The 20,275-nt window shown below is 36.9% G+C and overlaps 1 long non-coding RNA gene across 1 annotated transcript; it reads right to left on the reverse strand.

Annotated features, from left to right (window-relative positions):
* Window positions 1-5,517: 5,517 nt before the first annotated feature.
* On the reverse strand, window positions 5,518-12,197 carry LOC149805018 (uncharacterized). The gene is made up of 2 exons (XR_016414756.1): window positions 12,074-12,197; window positions 5,518-6,225 (listed from the first exon to the last, which is right to left on the reverse strand). It is a non-coding gene; the product is annotated as an uncharacterized LOC149805018 (long non-coding RNA).
* Window positions 12,198-20,275: the final 8,078 nt, after the last annotated feature.

Genomic DNA, 20,275 nt, shown 5'->3' on the forward strand with positions numbered 1-20,275 from the left:
GAATGTTCCCTCGTCTTTTTGATCCAACATAGCTAACACACATCCATTAAACTGTTTAATTGGATAACGCCGTCGTAATTGTGGTGGATATCGTAAATGTAGAACCATTCACTGATAATCCGTATAACCCGGTAACCTCAGCGCGATGTTTAATGGATTATTAAGTGATGACCATAATGTTGATCCAGATGCTACCGTATATTCTACACTGTCGGTAATTGTTTTTATGTCGATGAGTTTAATGTCGAAGACTGGTGGACTTCCCCAAAAATAATTAAAGGTTATATTTATGTTTCTAGGAAAATCGAAAAACGTTTGTATATGATTAGAATATTCAGATCTAAATGTGGCCGTTTCATCATTGATTGTCATTAACGAGTTCATCATAAGAATGTTGCTGTTATCGACATATTCTTTCGTTTCAGCGTTATCACTTGATTCTGTTTTATTGTTAGTCATATTGAGAGATCCAGTCATTGTATCACCTGCGGTTAATAAGCGATCATTGATCTCAGTTCTGATCATGTTGTTCTTCCTGTCTACATATCTTTTTGTTACCAGATCATCATCTGATTTTGGTTCTAGCACATTATTAATTGTATTTTGACTCATATTGAGATCGCCGAACATAATATCCTCAATTCTCCTGATACGTCCAGAAATTTCTCCCATGACTGATATAACTGATTCCTCTGATATTTTAACTTTACCATTTTTAGTAAACACCATTAAGTTATCTTCTGTTGCATCTGGAACTCGTAGAATAATATCTGTCAACGGGATATTACTCGTCTTTAATCGTCCTTGTATATCTTGAATAACAACGACTTCATTTTGGTCCACATTTCCAAGACTCTAAAGATTAGCGAGTTCATCCTTGACCTCGTCAAAGCTGTCATATTTAGATAAATTGCCTTGTGGTTTGCCCTGAGTCTTACTCAGAGAAGATCTTCCGTAAATATCTACCATTATACTTTAAGATCTGTTTAAAATGTTGGACTGTCTGCTTGTATACTCGTGTACGACTTTATGAGGTGGTATTAGGGACTTTGACACGGCGTCGAGTACAGCAATTACTTCACGCCCTCATAATGTGGGATCTGTTATTGTCTGTGTTGGCAATGTTGAATACCAGACTGGAGTTTTTATTGTGTTTACGTAATTTAAAAATTCTTCTGGTGGCGCCAACCCATACGAACTGCGAATGCCACCCAATTAGTACCTGGACCGAACTTTTATCGAGATTAATAATACCTGTTTCAATATTGCTTCGTTGAATTTGTAACTGATCACGCATAAAAACACATCTGAACCTTTTTATATTTAATTATTTTTATCAGCATCGAGTAAATCAAAATTTGACATATGAAGAATCAGCGAAATGACACCCTTTCCGTACCAATGAGGGGTTCCTGGCAATCTTAGACCTTTCCCCTTTTTTTAAACGTTTTTATTCGTTTTCATGTTGCTTTTTCAACGCATTCCAGCAGCAGCTCCAACAGCACCAAGTGCAGCAGCCTTTGCAACAGCTGGAGTCGCAGCCGCTATTATCGCTGGTATAGCTGCAAGAAATGGAAATATACCACCTATTTTAAATACATCTTTAATGCCATCCACAGAAAGATCAAAGTTAACGACGCTATTTGATCATTTAGTGTTATTGAAGTGCTTGAGTTGACGGTCACAGTCAGTGATAGTTTATTTTGACCGCGTCTGATCTGATCTTTTTTAGTGTTTTTTTGTGTGTGCTCCAGAATTATTTTTCTTTATACTGATTGTAGTTTTTTAATCTGGCCAGGAGTCAGACTGAACCTAACATGATGATGTGACAGTATAATTCTCATGAGCGATTTAATTACATGTTTTCTCTGGATCATCAATAATTCTCATTCGTCCACCAACACCTTCAAGTAACATTGTTTTATCGCTGAGTATAACAGCTATTGCTCTGTAACCATAAGTGGGTAGTCGAGCTACACCAGCTCGGAAATATATATCAACGACAGATTGCGTGAATAAATCTAAATGTTCCAATGAAAAGTAATAGATTGGATGAAATGTTGTGAAATCCAGCCGAGATATATGCAAACCAGAATCAACATTCTGATCACGCCCCATAAATGTCATCAACCAATGATAAGCACGTGGAACATGATTTTGATCAAAATTTAGCAAAACTTCTTCAGAAGGTTCTTGTTGTCCGTTTATCCTCAAAGCAACTTCTGCGAATCTACTCTGGCATTTTTCTGAAATGCGATGAGTATATATCGTGGTGCTGACACTCGTTCCTGTGATGCTATCTGCCATGTGAATAACCCAGCAGCATTACTTTGAACGTTATATGTAGTCATGACAATGTGGATTTGCCGCCTTGACCCATGAAAAAAAAAAACAATCGTTGTTCTTCACCATTCGATGGAGTCATTACTGGCATCCAGAGTGACAGTTTTGTTATTATTACTTTACCTACATCAACTGCGTTTCGTGGCCAGATTGCATCATTTTCAGTGGCTTTTTTTAAAGTACCACAGTGTGTTTAGCGCCAAATATAACTTTTCTAACATTTCTAGAAAATCCAAATATATGGGATAGTTTAATCAAACATAAACATTTTTCTTCTCCATTTAACATTTGTCTGCGTGCTGAGAATCCTAATTTGAAATTGTCATTCATCGATGCAACTGCTTTCCTAGTTACATTTAGTCTCACGTTGTTACTCTAGGGGTAATCAGTGGTATCCTTTGGAAACATCATTGAAGTACCAGCTGACCTCGAGTAATCATCTCTGTATCTTGCTAGACCCAATATCGTCGTAGCAATATCAACTTTTTCTAGACACGATTCAATATTTTTTCCGTATGTCATGTATACGGCACTTTCAAATAGTACCATAACACCATTGTTAACAAAACTAGGTCGATCTAAAAGTCCGTATAGTGTATCATCTGTTTTCAAAAGTCTACATTCTACTTCAATAAATGGCTCAGCGGTTAAGAAATATTTGCTTGTATCCTGAACTTGCAACTCGATTCTTCCTCGTGCGTTAAGTATATGTGCGTCATAAGAATAATACTGATAATCGTGCATAGATTCATCTGCGAAAGCTGGCGCATCCTTGTCAAATGCTGAATCAGATACACTTTTAAATATTTTATTATAATTATTATCGTTTAACACGAACACCACTTCGGGAAATTCCACTTCCTGCTATCAGACTAGCAGTTATATTTTTTCTTCTTCTGATATGTGTACACCAGCCATATTTTGATTTGCAGATTGATTTATTATTTTACTAACATTTGCAGGCATAACTTCGGTGCTGGTAAATTTTACTGGCTGAGGATTTCTTTTATTATTCGTGCTAGTCTCTCCTTGATTGCCGTGATTGTTTTACAAGCAATATCACCAACATCACCAATACCTTTATCACGAACAACGTCAATAAATTTCATTAATTATTGATTTGCAATCGGTATTGTTTTTGGGCTATCCTTCTAAATAGCTTCAGGCGTAAATTTATCTGTAATGCTAGGTCTAACTCTTAGCAGAGGTTGTGATTGATCTTCAATTTGTGGTTGAGGAGATTGCTGAGGTTGTGGTTGAGCTGCTTGAAGACGGCCAGTAATATAAACAGGCAACGTATCACGAGTTTTTGAACCGCCTCAGTTGTTGTAATAATTGTTTTTATTGGTTCGATATTTGGTTTGAATAATTGTTCTGTACCTTTTACAAATTCCACCGGAGTTCCTGACGAGTTTATAGTTGCTGCTTGACAGCATTACGAACAGGGATATATTTCTTAATTTACTCTAGTCGCTCTTGAGCTAATCTAGCTGCACGAGATTCCATTATTGATATAATAATGATTTAATTACTCACAGATTACAGTAGCAGAGAAGGTGCGATCACAAATGAGTGTCCCGGTGGGTAAACAAAATATACACAAATGTTTGAAAAACACGAACGACAAAGGTAGTGTAATAAAATAAACTAACCAATTAGAGAAACTCTCGGCTTTAGTTAGAGGCTTCGGTTTGACGTTATTGGCCTTATATTTTTCATTTTCGTAGTTAGCTTTATTTTTCGAAAATGGACCTTCCAGCAGGTCGGCCTGTTAACCCTCTCTAGTGCTGAATAAAAGCATTCTATTATGTATATATATTTAAATTACCAAATGCACTGTAAAGTAATTGAATACTCATTTTAGTTTCATTTATCAATATGTATCCAAGCCACAGCACAGGAGGTACTCTTTCCATGGTCCATTTTTATTGATATTCTTATTTTTTTTTATTTTTTATTATTAGATACCCATACATATATATATATATATATATATATATATATATATATATATATATATATATATATATATATATATATATATATACATATATATATATATATATATATATATATATATATATATATATATACATATACATATATATATATATATATATATATATATATATATATATATATATATATATATATATATATATATATTACTTTTTGTCTTTGTTTCCTTTCCCTTTTCATGTCAATTTGTATTACTGTTAGATACATTTACCATTTGTCATTTAAAGTCCAGCAAAAAGCAATCAGTGTAATTATGTCCTTTTGTCCAGTAGATCTGTCACTGTTTTGATTTGCAGGCTGTTCCTTTTGCCTTAAAAACAACTGAAAATTTCACATCTTGTGATGTTATGAATTTCGAATTTTGCCCATAAGGAATTTTAAAGCTAAATATTGCACCCTTAGATTCTAATTATTCAGCGTACTGCACTTTGTCACATTAAAGATTATAAAAACAAAAACTTAAAAAATGAAATATTAATGTAGTGACACGTGATTCGGACTTATTAAGTCTTTGTCATTTAAAAGTGGTTTAATTAGAATTATCTATGATCAGATAGAGACAGAGAGACTTGCATATTTCATTAAGTTATTGTAATTGTATACATGTATCATGGGTAGATGAGAGTGTTTTGGGACAGTCTTATGGTGTTTTGGTATAGTTTTGCGATGTTTTGAGGTCTTTCTTTCAATAAGGATCAAGGGAAAAAACTCGACTGATCTTACATGATAATTATACAGTATAGAATTCTACTGCTCACTGTCCTTTTGGGGGTTTTATTTAATTTAATTGCTTACATATATCATGAGTAGTAGAGGGTGTTTTGGGATAGTCTATTTCTGCTTTAGGGTAGTCATGGGTTCTTTCATTTGGTTATTAAAAACATGCACAAAAAAACCTCATGATCTTACTCGTTAATTATATAATCATGACTTTTATTGATCACTATCATTTTATTTTGGTTTGATTCACTGTAAGTGTATGTATGGTAGGACAGTTTAGTGGTGTTTGGGGTTAGTATTTGTTTTGGGGTCTTTAGTCAGACTTGGAAACGAGAGGCCAAATGTTAATGAGCTTGCATGAAGTGTTCAGCCCAGAGTACTACAGTACTGCAGGTCTTAATAATTAGCAATCAGCAAACACGTAATTAAAGACACTTAAAGGTATTATATATTTGTATTTACTGTTCTTTGATTATTATTTAAATGTACTTAATTTTCAGTTTTAAAAAGATGATTGTGGGATAAGATTGCCAAACAAACATGGTCAGAATCCAAATAATAAGCGAAAATAAGGGGCTAAGTAATAAAAACAATAACCGACAGGATTTCCGAAACTGTGATATAAATGGATTGCCAAACTGGCATTATTATTGGCATCCATATATGCAAAGTTATTAAACTCAAGAATCCCTGCATTTTGTACAATTTCAGTAACTTGACAATTTCAAAAAAGTTCTCCAAAACGTCAAGGCAATGCTTCACAAAGTCAAATAAATTCAAAGTACATGTAACTAGAAGCCTTAAGGCACAAATACCAATGTACAACACTATAAAACACATTGGAAGCAAAGCATGAATTGCAAGATAAAAAAGATATAGAAAACAACAACCACAACAATCCACAAAAGCGCCTCAGACACAATGTCGTACGTGTTTATTTTCTTTTCTTGCTCTGCATACATTTAATAATGCCACCTCGACGTCGTCTCGAATTTTACCGCATGTTCCCATTATATGTAGATTGTATGTGGGACATTTCCACTTTCTCAGTGTGGTTACACAATTCACACACCTGTTATCAGCATGGGTTGCACATTAGAAGTGTCGTACTCCCCAAAACAAACTTTACGTCTCACGTCTTCACTGAAAATGAAAGTTCATGAGTTAAAAAATTGGCAGTACTTCAAAGACACAAGATTGTCATAAGAGAGATCCGTAAAATCCAAATTAAGGGATAAATTAGCACAAAACAACAGTTTATTCAAAAGATCTTAAAACACCTTTGTGTAATTTGAAGAAAATGCTTGGTGTTTTCTTGCAATGTGCAGATTTAGAAATTAAACTGGTACAGTACAGCTTGAACTAAACATACAATTTTTAAGAATTTTGTAGACAATGGAGATTCCGTTCATCATAGAAAGCCATAAAAAGAACATGAAGAGCCTTGTTAAAAAATATTAAGTAATTTTACGGAAGAGCCTTGTTATAAATATTACGCAATTTTACGTAACCTATTCCGGAATTTTATTTCATCGCCCTATTGATTCATCGAATGAAATTTGCGATGTGTTCTAGCTAAACTAAAAAAACTGAACAAGTGTATTAAAATCGTTACGCGCTACGCCCGTTTCATGGCCTTTTCCCCACCACGACTGGATTTTAACTAGAGAGATACGGACATGATTGCTACAAGATAAAGTGTGCAGCTAGATGACGTTTCATCCAAATTATACATACGGATTAAATAATATCGTATGTTGTTACCTTTATCTTTATGAATAGGCGAAGCACTATTAGATTATGATGTGCAAAAGACTATACATTTCTTAACTGGTTCAAATATTATACGTAAATGGATAGAGGTAACGTATATTTTGTATTATAATGATCTTGACATTGAATCAAGATGCGTGGCTATGGTGTGTAAAGCACAGTCTATTCATGGTCTATAACTTGGTAAAGTTGCTCCTTAAAATATCTTTAGTGGTTCAAAACTTATACTCCGGTAAAGAATGCTAGTTATATTTTCCTTGATATTACCTTAACTTTGAGGTAGAAGGCGTGGCTACGTTATGCAATAAACCGTTTTTAAATGATATATAATGGGCTGATATTTTATTGCAATATTTTCAGTGATTCAAACGTTATACTCCATACAAGATACAAGTCACAGATTTACATTTCCCTTTACTGTAACATTGACCTTGAGGCAAAGGGCTTGACTATGCTACGGAAAACACCATGAGATCACGGTATACACTTGTGCAAAGTTTAATTAAAATATCTTCATTGGTTCAAAAGCTTTACTCCAGATACAAAATAGTAAAATAAAATAAATTTGCTTGACCTTTGCTGATACTTTGCCACTGAGGCATGGCTATGGTACGTGTTGTGCCATGCCATGTTATGATCAGATATACCTGGGCAATATTTCATAAACATTTCCAACCGTTAGAAAGTCAAGGGCCGAACACGCAAATGTTAACGGACGGGTAGACTAGACTGTAACATGATACACTGTCTTAAGAGGGACGAGGATGGTGGAAATTAAAAAAAAGTTTCTATTACTCAGAAGACAAATCAAATTACAAGCATCCATGAGTGTTATTTTAAAATTTCTTTCAGTTTCTGAAAGCCGATTATTTTGTTATACCTTGGAATTTGTCACACAGCAACCTAAATATTGCAACTTAATTCTTCAGAGAATAGCAATGTTTATACTGATACAATTTAAGTATGAAAGGAAAAAGCAGTAAAAGGATCAAACATCTAGTTTTAATTATCATTAAAAACTTTAATATTTCTCATAAATAGTACTTGAAGCCGGTTTCAATCAAAGATATTGATGAATTTAAAAAATGAAGAGTTTTGCAAAACATAGGCTGAACATTTATCTGTCAGTGGAAATGGATGGAATTGCTCACGTGGAATTCGATTTTGTTCACTAAAAGATATCTGATGTTATTTGCAGTAAATTAACACAATAATGTGTACTCAATTCACCCAGTTTAAGCACGACAAAACAATATATATATATATATATATTGTAGCTTCCTACGATATCGTGTGTTCTTTATCGCAGTATTCGAGGTTTTTTGGAAATTTTCTACATAGCGCAAACTATCGTGTGTTTATCTTGCATACACTAGATGACCATAAGTTACTAGTTCTGCATCACCAGTTTTATTTCGGGAAAATGTCAAAATTGCTGGCGAGTACGCTATCTTAAAAATGCACCTATGAATTTTACTCTTTCAAAACATGACCATAACCCATGTTCTCAAATAAAATCTATATCTTCTTAAAATCTGTGTCACTATAACGAACTGGTTAAAAAGTTTGTCGTCTAGTTTCATGCAAGAGTTAGATCACATGACTACCATATATGTCAAGAAGCAAATGATAGAAATATATGAGTCAAAACATGAAGGATGATAATGTTGTTTTCTGGTGGCTTTCGAATTGACAGGTGTTTACTTAAAGCTTTGTTGTACACGATTTATTACATTTTGTTGTAACACCTGGTTTTGTTTAACCAGTCTGTGGTCGATATGTACTTTCATGCTCATGTTGGTGGTGCCATTTTCATCAACAATACTGGTGCCCCTCTGTGTGTTACAAGTGGTTACATATGCATTGTTTTATTTCTCTTTGATAAGCTTCTGTTGTTGGAGGGTACAGGCGACAGAATGAGAGCCATTGGGGTAGCGTCCATTTTTCAAATTGATTTGCAGTTTGTGTAGCATATACATCCATATCCTAACATTGCCATCGTAAAATATTTTTTTCTGTATTACCGCGAAATCAAAGTCAAGCGTCTGCGTTCTCTGGAATCGTGATGTGTGTGTGATTTTGATTTTTAACGTAGCTTTAACAATTTATCAGTCATATCGCTACGATGTCTGCAATGTGGCAGTTCATAGTGATGTCTATCACTGGGACATCTTGCCGCAGACATGTAGCATGATGTCCCACCCAGCCACATTATCCTGACACCAGGCCGACCAGTCCTAACACTAACCTCTTAATACTGAACGCCAAGCAAGGAAGCTGTTATTACCATTTTTGTAAGTCTCTGGTATGACTCGGCCGGTGATCGAACCCACGACCTCCCGCATGCGAGTTGGACGCTCTAGCCACTAGGCCACCGGAGCGGTAACCTGGTATCTACATGGCGTCTGTTTATCGAACGTTTCCCACAATCATCTGATCAAAACTGGCAATTAAATGTATATTAGTATAGAACAAAGAACATATGCAGTTATCGAGCGTAAATATAATACTTGTAATTGTTAGAATCATAATACATAATAGTTAATAAACGATTTACATCAAAACGGTTTATTTGTTTATCCACATTGTATTTCTTATGGAAAAGTCGTCACGAAGAGAAGAGCTGCTGACAACTTGCTCCGCTTGTTTCAAAATTATTTTGATATCCATATATATTCATTGAGGTAGAAATTTTAAAATGAGCTTTGTACGTGTGTTTTGGTGCCGTAGCTTTTTTTTTATCAATGCGTGAGGATATGAGACTGACACTCCAGGGAACGAAGAGTCTCTTGACCTAGTGTGGTCGTCGAGGCGCTGTGCTGCTGAACATCTTACCAGTTCCCTCCACTTGTCTCGATCATGTGCCAATATCTGTGTCTGCGCAAAACATTTCCGGGTCCATTATGTGATGTTGTCAGACCACTTATATCTGTCTACCTCTCCTGCCACCCTGGACGCTGCCCTGCAGGACTGTTCTGGATAGACTGTTGGCTCTAGTGACATGGCCATACCATTTCAGCTTTCTCTTTTTGACGATGGCGAGGAGCTCTTCATATTGGCTTACTTTGTGCCTGATGGTGTTACGCACTTCTTCATTTGTGATGTGGTCCATGTAAGAGACGCCTAGGATGGTTCTGTAGCATCTCATTTAAAGTGCCTGGATTTTTCGTTGTAATTCTGCTGTTAGGGTCCAGGCCTCACATGAATACAAAAAGATTGAGATGACTAGTGCTCACAGTAGTCTGATTTTAGACAGATATTCTTGTCTCTCCAGGTGAGTCTTAGCTTTGACACAGCTGCCGTTGTTTGTGCTGCTCTTGACAACATTTTTGCTCTTGATCAATCTTCGGTGAGTACGGAACCAAGATATTTGAACTGGCTCACTGTTTCCAGTTCCTGTCCTATGATTTTAATCTTCGCTGAGATTTGTTTGGCACTATTTGTCATCAGCTTTGTCTTCTCAGCACTTAACTCCATGTAAAATCTGGAAGATGTTTAATTCAGGTTCTTCACTAAGGTGGCAAGCTCGTCTTCACTGCCTGCCAGCTCATCAATGTCGTCTGAAAAGCGGAGATTGGTGATGTTACGCCCTCCAGTGCTGACTGTTCCACGGTCGTTTTCCAGGGCTTCGCTCATGATGCACTCTAAGTAGATGTTGAAAAGCGTGGGTGACAGGAGACAGCCTTGACGTACTCTGACTGTTGTCTGGAACCAGTCCCCCACAGAACCTTGGGTAATTACTGCACTGGTAGCCTTGTCGTACAGCTGCTTGATGGTATTGGTCAACTTTTGACCCATGTTGTACTTCTTCATTGTGGCCCACAATGCCTCATGCCACACTCTGTCAAAGGCCTTTTTGAAATCTATGAACACATGATACATGTCTTGTTGATGTTGCGAATACTTTTCACACAGAACCCTGAGACTGAATATTTGTTCTGTTGTGCTTCTTCCACTCCGTAACCCAGCCTGTTCTTCAGCGATTATTTCTTCTGCTTGTTGGTTCAATCTGTTCAAGATGATCTTCAGCATCACCTTACTAGCATGTCTGATCAAACTGATAGTTCTGTAATTTTGGCACTGCTGGAGATTGCCTTTTTGGGGAGTGTTATAATCAGTGACTGGGTCCTCTGTGTTGGCCATTCACCTGTCTTCCAGATCTTGTTGCAGATTTTTGTTAGTAGCTCTATCACTGGTTCACCCACCCCCATTCTTGATAAGTTCAGCTGGGATGTTGTCTACTCATTTCAGCATATGGCACTGTTATAAATACAATTTTGCGTCACAGTGTAAAATTACGGAACTTGACACTATCTTTCCAGTAACCCGTTGTACAATGGTACCTATCATAGTAGCGAATATGGGAAGCTACCAATAGCTTTATCTATTTGTTTTCTGTAGGGAAAGAGCAAGGGGATAATAGAGATATTTCATAAATAGAAAAGTACTACAAATTATTGAAAAATAAAACATTTACTTGATGTACTTTCGTAAACGTGAACAGAAACATTCTCTGACATAAAAGGTGTCTCTTTTTGACAATAATCTCTTCGGATCATTTCCTTTGCTTTTTAATACTAACAGAAAAAAATAATTAGTCGACAAAATATTAGAAACATTAGGAATAGTAGGACCATTCTGGAAATAAGTAGGAAAATATAGAAGAAAAAACTAGGGCCGCTAGAAAGTCTGCAGACAGAAGGAATTTGCTAATTACCGGATTATACAATACACTTTATGAGATTTGTTTTTATAACGTAAGGTCAAAACAACATTCATTTATTTTCCCCCACCCCCACCCTAAAAGCCTTACAAAGGAAGGATATATTTTACACTGGAAAAAAACAACCGCACATTATTTGGCAGCTGTCAAAAAACAACAACACATGCACATGAAAATGAGGCCAATCGAAAAGGAAAACAGACGGACAAAACCAGCTAGAGGACCTTTGTGAAAGCGATGCAAGATTTAATTTCGCATTGTTTCTTTCTCTCGCGAACTTGATAACACAAATAGTACACAGATTAACACGGTGATGCTGGAAATATTTATAATGTAAAAATTATTTTAAAAAACAAATGACTCTCTCTCTGTCACATGTAATACACTGCCATGACAAACGTATCGAAGTGAGACTGGATATCAAAACGAAATACCGATATGACGAATGAGAGAGAGAGAGAGAGACAGAGACAGAGACAGAGACAGAATGTTTACCGTCACGTTCTAAAGGCTCTTGCAAAATATGAATAAAAACATTCATTTTAAAAACTGTAAGATGCGTTTTCTTCCCCTACCAGACTGCCTCAGCTACAACAATAACAATGAATATAATAATGCGGTTACATGTCAGGACAACGGTTATGTATTCTTCGAGATATCTTTTCAGAAAACTAACCTAACCTATATCTTTTCATGACTAGGTCTATTGTAGTCACGGGCATATTTATGTTTGGGATTTCAGCTCCAAATTAATTGACTTGTATAGTTGTTTTCCCTAATGTTACTGTATTCTGTCATTTAAATATGATGTAGCGTTGCATCTATTGCATCGTGAGCAAGTTTAAACTATATACAATAGGTATATTATAATGGTATTATTTGGGGTAAAATGGCTTAAAGTGGCTATGTGGGCTCTAATAAAATTTAACTTTACGTCACATATGTAGGACTGTGTGGGTATATGTGGGAATTTAATAATATTACGCCTCCAATTTGACCCTAAAACAATTTTGAATATAACTGTACTGTATGGTGTCTAATGAGAATTTAAAGCTAGCCCATTTCTTTCATATTGCTGGCCCTATTAGTAAATGAACGGGAAGTTAACATTATGATTTTAATCCATAGGTCAAATATTGTGGGCCTGTATAGCCACAATGGGAAATTAACATTAAACCAGTTGGACCTAAATGGCAACAGTGGAAATTTAATATTACACCGTTAGACAATGTTTCACATTCTGGGCCTGTATGGTGACATGGGAAAACAATATTAAAAAGCATCCTTAGGTTTATCACAGTTTGGCTGACCAACACTCATTCATGATCTATCCGTTACTCTCAAAATTAATATCAATCACAAAGTTACTGATTTTCATACAATGCCGTTATATTGACCCTAGTCTGATAAATCAACCCCCAAAATACCGATGGACGATATATGGGTATGATGTGATCTGTTCATTCAAATGTGCAGTTTTGATGCATTCCAATCTTTCCGGAACAAACTAGCGTACACTTTAGACACATACCAGTCATTGGTAATAGCCATAGTAGTGAATGGGGGCGAAATGGGGTCTATGAGACTTCTATGTTAAAATAGGGTCCCGGTCTTATAGGGTCTATCGGACTTTAACATGGGTGGGTTAATATAGGGTTTAACATATCGACAATGGCTTGGGTCTGTATAGAACATTCTTAATGAGATCCTCATGAATATTAATGTATGGCGAAAACGAGGCTCAGCTAGGAGATCGAGAAAAATATATGGCGTCCTACTGTATATCGAGTAACGATATGAGCTGTTTGCCAGATATATCTTTTGCATTCGTTGAGAATTTCATCACGGGTGTCTCCAGCAGTTCAGGGAATGAACAGATGACAAAAGGATTCAAGAAGTAAAGTGACGGATATGTCCATTCTCTTAAACGTAAGTTGATTTACGTCCTATCTTGAGTGTCCTTTTTCTCTACAGCACAGCAATACAAGTTAACGATAGAGAAAAGAAACTTTTAAAACATGAATTTTGTTTTGATTGGGTATGGTTTAAATGTACAGCTGTCATCAATCAATTATGTGGTCAAAACACGCGGTCAGAATAAAATATTTACAAAATGTGCATGGTGACACAACCTGTCATTTTAACAAGCCATGCCCCCAACCAGTAGAGACTTTGTGGTGTGCATTGAATAGTTTTAAAAATGCCCGAATATGCATGAAAAAATGGAGGAAAAAAATCATATACAGATATATATATATATATATATATATATATATATATATATATATATATATATATGCTTCCCTTTGGGGATTCTCTTAGATTAACTTACCACAATGATAGAATTTCAATGGCGTTTGATTTAAGTGTGCATTTTTCCTTACGTTTACACAGATCAATATGTTTTATCAACAGTTCATTAATTCTGATCCAGTCACGTTATTTCTCTCTCTCTCTCTCGTAATTTCATTCACCTTGTCCTCTCATCATTTTCATTGTACTGGTGCGATCTTTCTTCTATATCGTGATCATTTTCATTCTACTGTTTCTATTTATTTTTTCAACGAGATACTAAACTTAACTTTTTCTGTAATTACTACTCGAACATCAATTCATAATTTCTCATATAAATGCTCTGCATGGAGGTACTCCCAGTTTTCGATGACCCCGTTATGAGAAATGGGACTAGGGGTAACATTTTTAGAAAGCTACCATTATAAAACACACATACACTCATTTGGTTCATCGACAGAACCTATTTAGCATTTGGATTTCTCTTTATTCCATCATTCAATTGCAAGAAAAGTCAATCACACCAACAATCATTAAGTTTCTCACCATAAAATTCGGCCCCTCATCACAACGCATTGCAACAATCCATTTTCTACGGAACTCCAATTTCTTCACTGATAGAATATGGTGGAAGCTTAATTCTATGTGAATTGTAGCATTGCCATTGCACAACGGAACATAGCAACATTTGTCACGATTTTTCCTTGCCCGTATCAATTGTAGCAGCCATGGTTGCGAGGTAAAGTGAATCTGGTGCATAGCTTAGACTCGTTTTGGGTTCGTTGACCCAAGGTCACATGAACACATTTATACAATCTGAAAATGGTCTATAGGGTCAATAAGAATTGGAGAGGGGTGACGTAACGGTAATGAACACTGGCATCAAGGTTGCATGTGGCTGACCTCAATCGGGGCGGAACAGTGTGGACTGACCTGAATACGCATTACTGGACTAATAGAGACATAGACATAGAGACGTGGTTAGAGACAGGGTTAGATACATAGAGAGAGACATATACAAACAAATATATACATCAATATGGCAAAAAGAGAGAATTTGTATCTTTTCGAGGCAATGAAGTGGTCCTGAAAAGGGCCTTTGGGTTTCTTTCTCTTCTTCTACATTCTTCATCTTCTTGGTCTTGTTCTTCTTGTTCTTGTTCTTCTTTTCCTCATCATTTTCAGCCTCCTCTTTTTCCTTCTCTTTCTCCTCCTCCTCTTTTTTCTTTTTCACATTTTCTTCTTCGTTTGTAATTTCATCATTCCATGTCCTCATTTGTTCTTTATCCTCTTCTTCCTCCTTCTCCTCCGTTTCCTGTTTGATTAGGTCTCTTACCCGTTCCTTTGCCTTATTTCATGTTATTGATCTCCATCTTGAGTCTGTATGGGCTATACTAGTCATCTTCCAATCTAACCAAGATCTATTCCACCATCCCCAGATCGTCCATCACGTCTTGCAATGTCATTATATTGTTGATGTGGTTGGAAGCCATTTTTTATCCAGTGTTGAATGGCACGAATGGTTGGTTAGTTGGATTATAGTGGTTTTCGTTCTTTTGAACATGTACCACTTGTTTATTCACGCACTGCGTGATTTTTAATTACACCTGTGGGAAGGAAAAGGAGCCTTATCCCCCAGGCTTTTAAGTACTTTTTAATTTAGCCACTCAGGTGTAGGACTAACTAGTCCTTAACAACCTGACTGAAAGGCTAATAAACATGAGTGGGAATAGTCACACCACACACTCATGTTTTTTAGTTGGATTGAAATGCCCCAGGTGTCAACCCAAGCAGTATGTGACGCCCGCTACGATCGGTCGGCAGCGATGATGTCACATTAGGACACCTGGTCTTGTAGCAGGTGGAAATCGTTCCACATACTGCCACGTGTACGTTGTCCGAGCGTGGTAAAGGAGAAAAGGTACTCGGAAAGCCAGCTATGGATGTCATGTACTCCCCAAAACGCCAGCCCGTACTTATTCCAAATCATGACCAGTTTTACTAATGGACAAAATATACCAATAATGTGTTAGCCACCTCTGCAATTAATCAAATCATAAGAGTTATAAATTTTGAATAAATTTTCCGAACAAGTTTGAATTTAGTGTACATAGTGTACATACTTATTGAAATTAAAAACCAATCGGTCAAGTCTAAACGACTTATAGCAGTTGAGTAACGTATGGTAAAAGAGTAAGTGTGAGAATTTAAACGGCGGTACCAAAACAGATCAATTCAGATGTAAGATTAGTTGATCTAGGAGGGATACCAAGCCAAAATGGATCCCTATTAGATATTTACAGGCAATTTTAGTAGCCCTAAGAAGGGCTTTTTGTTTTTAGGCAAACGTTCCCCGTCTGTCCTCTGCTTCCCTGCATAGCTGGGCTGTTTTGCTTTCTTCGTTAGTTTCCCCAGGAAAGGCATAACCATGAAGTTTAGCGATGTATTTAGCCGCCTCGGTCAGCTGGCGCAAGGAGATCTCTGAGTAAGCTTCTTAATAGAATTGGCTCAAAAGTCTGACTCCATAATGCCATTGTGGCGGTCGTGGTTTCTGTGTACCAACAGAGCGCCAATTAATGTATTGGATTGCATTGACGAAGTGGCCCGCTTTTTTCATATCATCAATTGCCTTTCCCAGTCCCATATTCCGGTAGACAGAGCCTTCCTTTATTCCACTCTGTTTAGGTGGTGCAGGTTCCTCAGCTTCATCGCCGCTGGATGATGATACTTCCAGGGCCGCTGCCAGCGTGGAAGTTTCAAATTCTTCGGGGTCGTCTGTCAACATTGCCTGGATTTGTCTGAGTATGTTAGTAGAAATAGTTTGTGAAGCTTAATTTAAAATTTCAGACAGTTGTTGTTGAGTTACTAACGGATCTTGGTCCGCATTGGTATGGACAGTCTTATTCTCAATCCCGGCCCTTTGTATTGTAGTTGTGTGAGAGGTAGACTGCTGTAGTTCTCTTGCTGAATCGCAATACTGGAGTCACGTGGTAACTGGGTCTGCTTTCGCTCCGTGAGTGAGTTCGTAGAGGTGTTAATTTTCATGCCACATGTTGTTTAAGAGACAAGGAGACGGTTATGAGTAGATCAGGAAGGCAGTAAAAAAAAAAAAAAAAAAAAGGTTTTTTATTTTATTTTTTAATTTTTTTATTTTTTTTATTTTTTCGTCTTGAATTCCTTATTTATTTTGATTCCTTATCTTATTGGTTTGGAGTGAAAACTTGTTTTATGGTTGTTTGTATGTTATTATGTAGTCCTGTTTTAATTAATTCCTATTTTCCTATTTTAATTTTTTGTGGCCTTAATTGGTTTTTATTATTCGGGCTATGAACGGCTGTGTCAGTCTGTGAACCCACGAGACCTAGCAGGCCGTCATAATTCCCAAACAGTGATTTTGCACCCAAAAAAATTGTTTTTTTTTTATTAGATTCGTCCTTAACTGGTTTTGATTATTCGGGCTATGAACGGCTGTGTCAGTCTGTGAACCCACGAGACCGAGCCGGCCGTCATAATTCCCAAACAGTGATTTGTAATATTTTTGACTGGTCTTTGATTTACTTTCTTAGATTTTTTTTATTAGATTGGATTCGTGTATAAAACTTATGATATTTTCGAATGTTAGATTAATATTGGGGTTTGTGTTCATCAAGAATTCTAGGTATGTTGCAGGGGATCCAATATTATGCTGTTTAACTTTAAACTTAGCCCTTTCTTTTTCAAGTGTGTGGCAGCTGTTAAAAATATGCTCTAGGTCTTCTGGGACCCTGCATTGGTAGCAGTTAGGGTTATGTGGTTGTGGTCCTATGTACCGTCCGAAGCTGTTAGCCAGCTTGGTTTTGCCCGTGAGTATTCTATTTATGAATTTTTGTTCATTGCCTTTTCTTTTGGGTGGTTTCCTATTTCTACAGACTTCCTTAATGATGGCTTTTAGTTTCCTGCCTTGAGTGCTTGTGTTCCATAATTCCTGCCATTTATTGTCAATGAGGGTTTTAGATATGCTATTGAGTTCGCATATGCTATAATCTAGGTTGATGTGAGTGGTTTCGTTTAATTTTTGTTTAGCTGTTATATCTGCCATATCGTCACCTGGTATGTTAATATGGGATGGTATCCACATAAATTCTACTTGTAAGTTATTATTATTCAGTTTTTTTAACAATAAATTCTCACGAATGACGAACGCTCCAATTTATACGTCTCAAGCATGGACGTGAAGGAAAATATCTCCTCTCACCAACAACCCATATCACCTACCTAACTATTCACAATGATAATAGTGCTAATCTAATGTTTTTAAATACAAAACAACATACTAATACCACACATAAGCGTGCACACACATACATACACACACACTATTTGTTTGGTTTAGATAAATGTTTTTTGTTAAGGAAAAAACAAACACACATACACACACATACAAACGTAAGTGCACACACATACACAAACACATATACATACATAAACGTTCACACGCACACATATACACACACACACTCGCGCGCACACATATACCTACAAACACACATATACAAACACACACACACACGTTTGCCTAAGTAAGAGATGAGGTAAGATCTTTCTTTTGTTTTCCTTCTCCTCTTCTTTCTTCTTTTTTTCCTCCTCTTCATCAAGTCTTACAGTTTCCTGGATAACCTCCATGGCCAACTCATCCAGGAGAGGAGTCGCCTGGTATAGTTCAGGTGCATCTGAAGTTCCAGTAATTTGCTGATTCTGCTCATTTTCTTCGAAGTTATCAGTGAACGATGTGTAGCCAGACTGATGATGATGATGATGATTTAAATTAAAGATGTAATCGCCCAAGTGGGCATGCACGTCTGTTTACTATCAGAAACGGACTATTTAATTTGTCGTGGGGGAACGGAGATGTGTAACATTCCTCACGCATTACTGTGCAAATATAGCAATATTTAATTAAGCCGTCAGATCTGGGTCAATATGACAGGCTTCAAAGACCCAGCAACCTGAATATAAGGCTGTACACGAGTAGGAATAGATCCAACACGCACTCACGTTTAAAGAGAATTAATTCAGTCTGCCATCAACTGAGCTGGGTGTCAACCAAAGCAGTATGTGACGCCAGTAGCGAACGCCAATATGACGTCACATCAGGACACCTAGGCTTTGGATGGGTGGAAATAGTTCCACATCTCAATCGTGGTACAATATTCCGGGAGAGACAAAGGAGGAAAGGTACCCGGAAACAGGCGCAAACGACACAGGGCCCTCAAACGCCAGCCCCTATTTAACCAAACCTTATCCAGTTATTCTAATGGACATAAAAATACCAATAATATGTGAGCCAACTGTGCAATTAATCCAATAAAGTGAGTCTGACATTTTCAAAAATGATTCATAAATAAAGTTGGAATTGTGTGTACAAAATGTACATCGGAACACAGAAATATACCAGTCAGTTAAGTCAAAATGACTACAAACAATTTTTAATCACGCATAAGCAATATTAAAGTAATGAACTTTTGATGGTGGTATCGAAATTATCAAATTAGGTTCTAAAACAGAGATTTTATCTAAAGCAGTTTCCAGCCAAATGGAAACTGCATGATTTTCTAAGGCAATTCTGGTAGGTTGTTTGTCATTTTCGATATCGAGTATGCCTGGGATCTTCAGAAGTGAGCTTTCCAGTCCCACATTTGTCGCTGGTCCCACTCTTGAAAAGGCCTTGCTGAGGGTCCACATCGACGACCGGACCGCTAACTTTCCAGCTGGTATGTACTTGCTTGAGTACTGCAGAGTAAGGTTCCTTTTACTAGCAGCAGTATACTCCACTATCATTCCAAAGTAGAGACCCGTTGTCGTGTAGTTATTGAAGGACAACTTTGTTCTGCCACAATTCCGCGGATCCGTTTGTCCGCTCGTGCAGCATGCTTTCCATGCACCGTCATGCAACTTCGTCATAATACCAGCTGGGGCTTTGAAATAACCCCTCAATGGCGCCTTAGAAAACCTTGGTTCAGCAAAGGCTGCATTGCAGCGAAATAATCCTGCACTACTCTTTGCAGTTCCGAACAAACCTAAGTCCTTGTCTAGCTGGTGGCTCATCATTTCTTCATTCTTCGTGATTAATTAATAGCCGCCCGTGGACGATCAGATGTAGTGCTCCCCGATGTTTGCTGGCCGATGTCCTCTTGCTGAATGAATTGATGAATGAATGAATGAATGAATGAGCAGCCAGACTGACGAACACTCCGCTTTATATCCCTAAAGCGCGGACGTGAAGGAAAACATTCCCTTGCACAAAAACTAACAACACTCACATTACCTTCAATAACAGGGAACACAATGACCTAAAGGAAACACTCACGTTCACTTTTATTTACCTACAAACACGCTTTATTATCACTCATATATCTATCTATCTAT

This window comes from Sinohyriopsis cumingii, chromosome 2, assembly GCF_028554795.1.
Source record: "Sinohyriopsis cumingii isolate HCF-2022 chromosome 2, ASM2855479v2, whole genome shotgun sequence".
NCBI lineage: Eukaryota > Metazoa > Mollusca > Bivalvia > Unionida > Unionidae > Sinohyriopsis > Sinohyriopsis cumingii.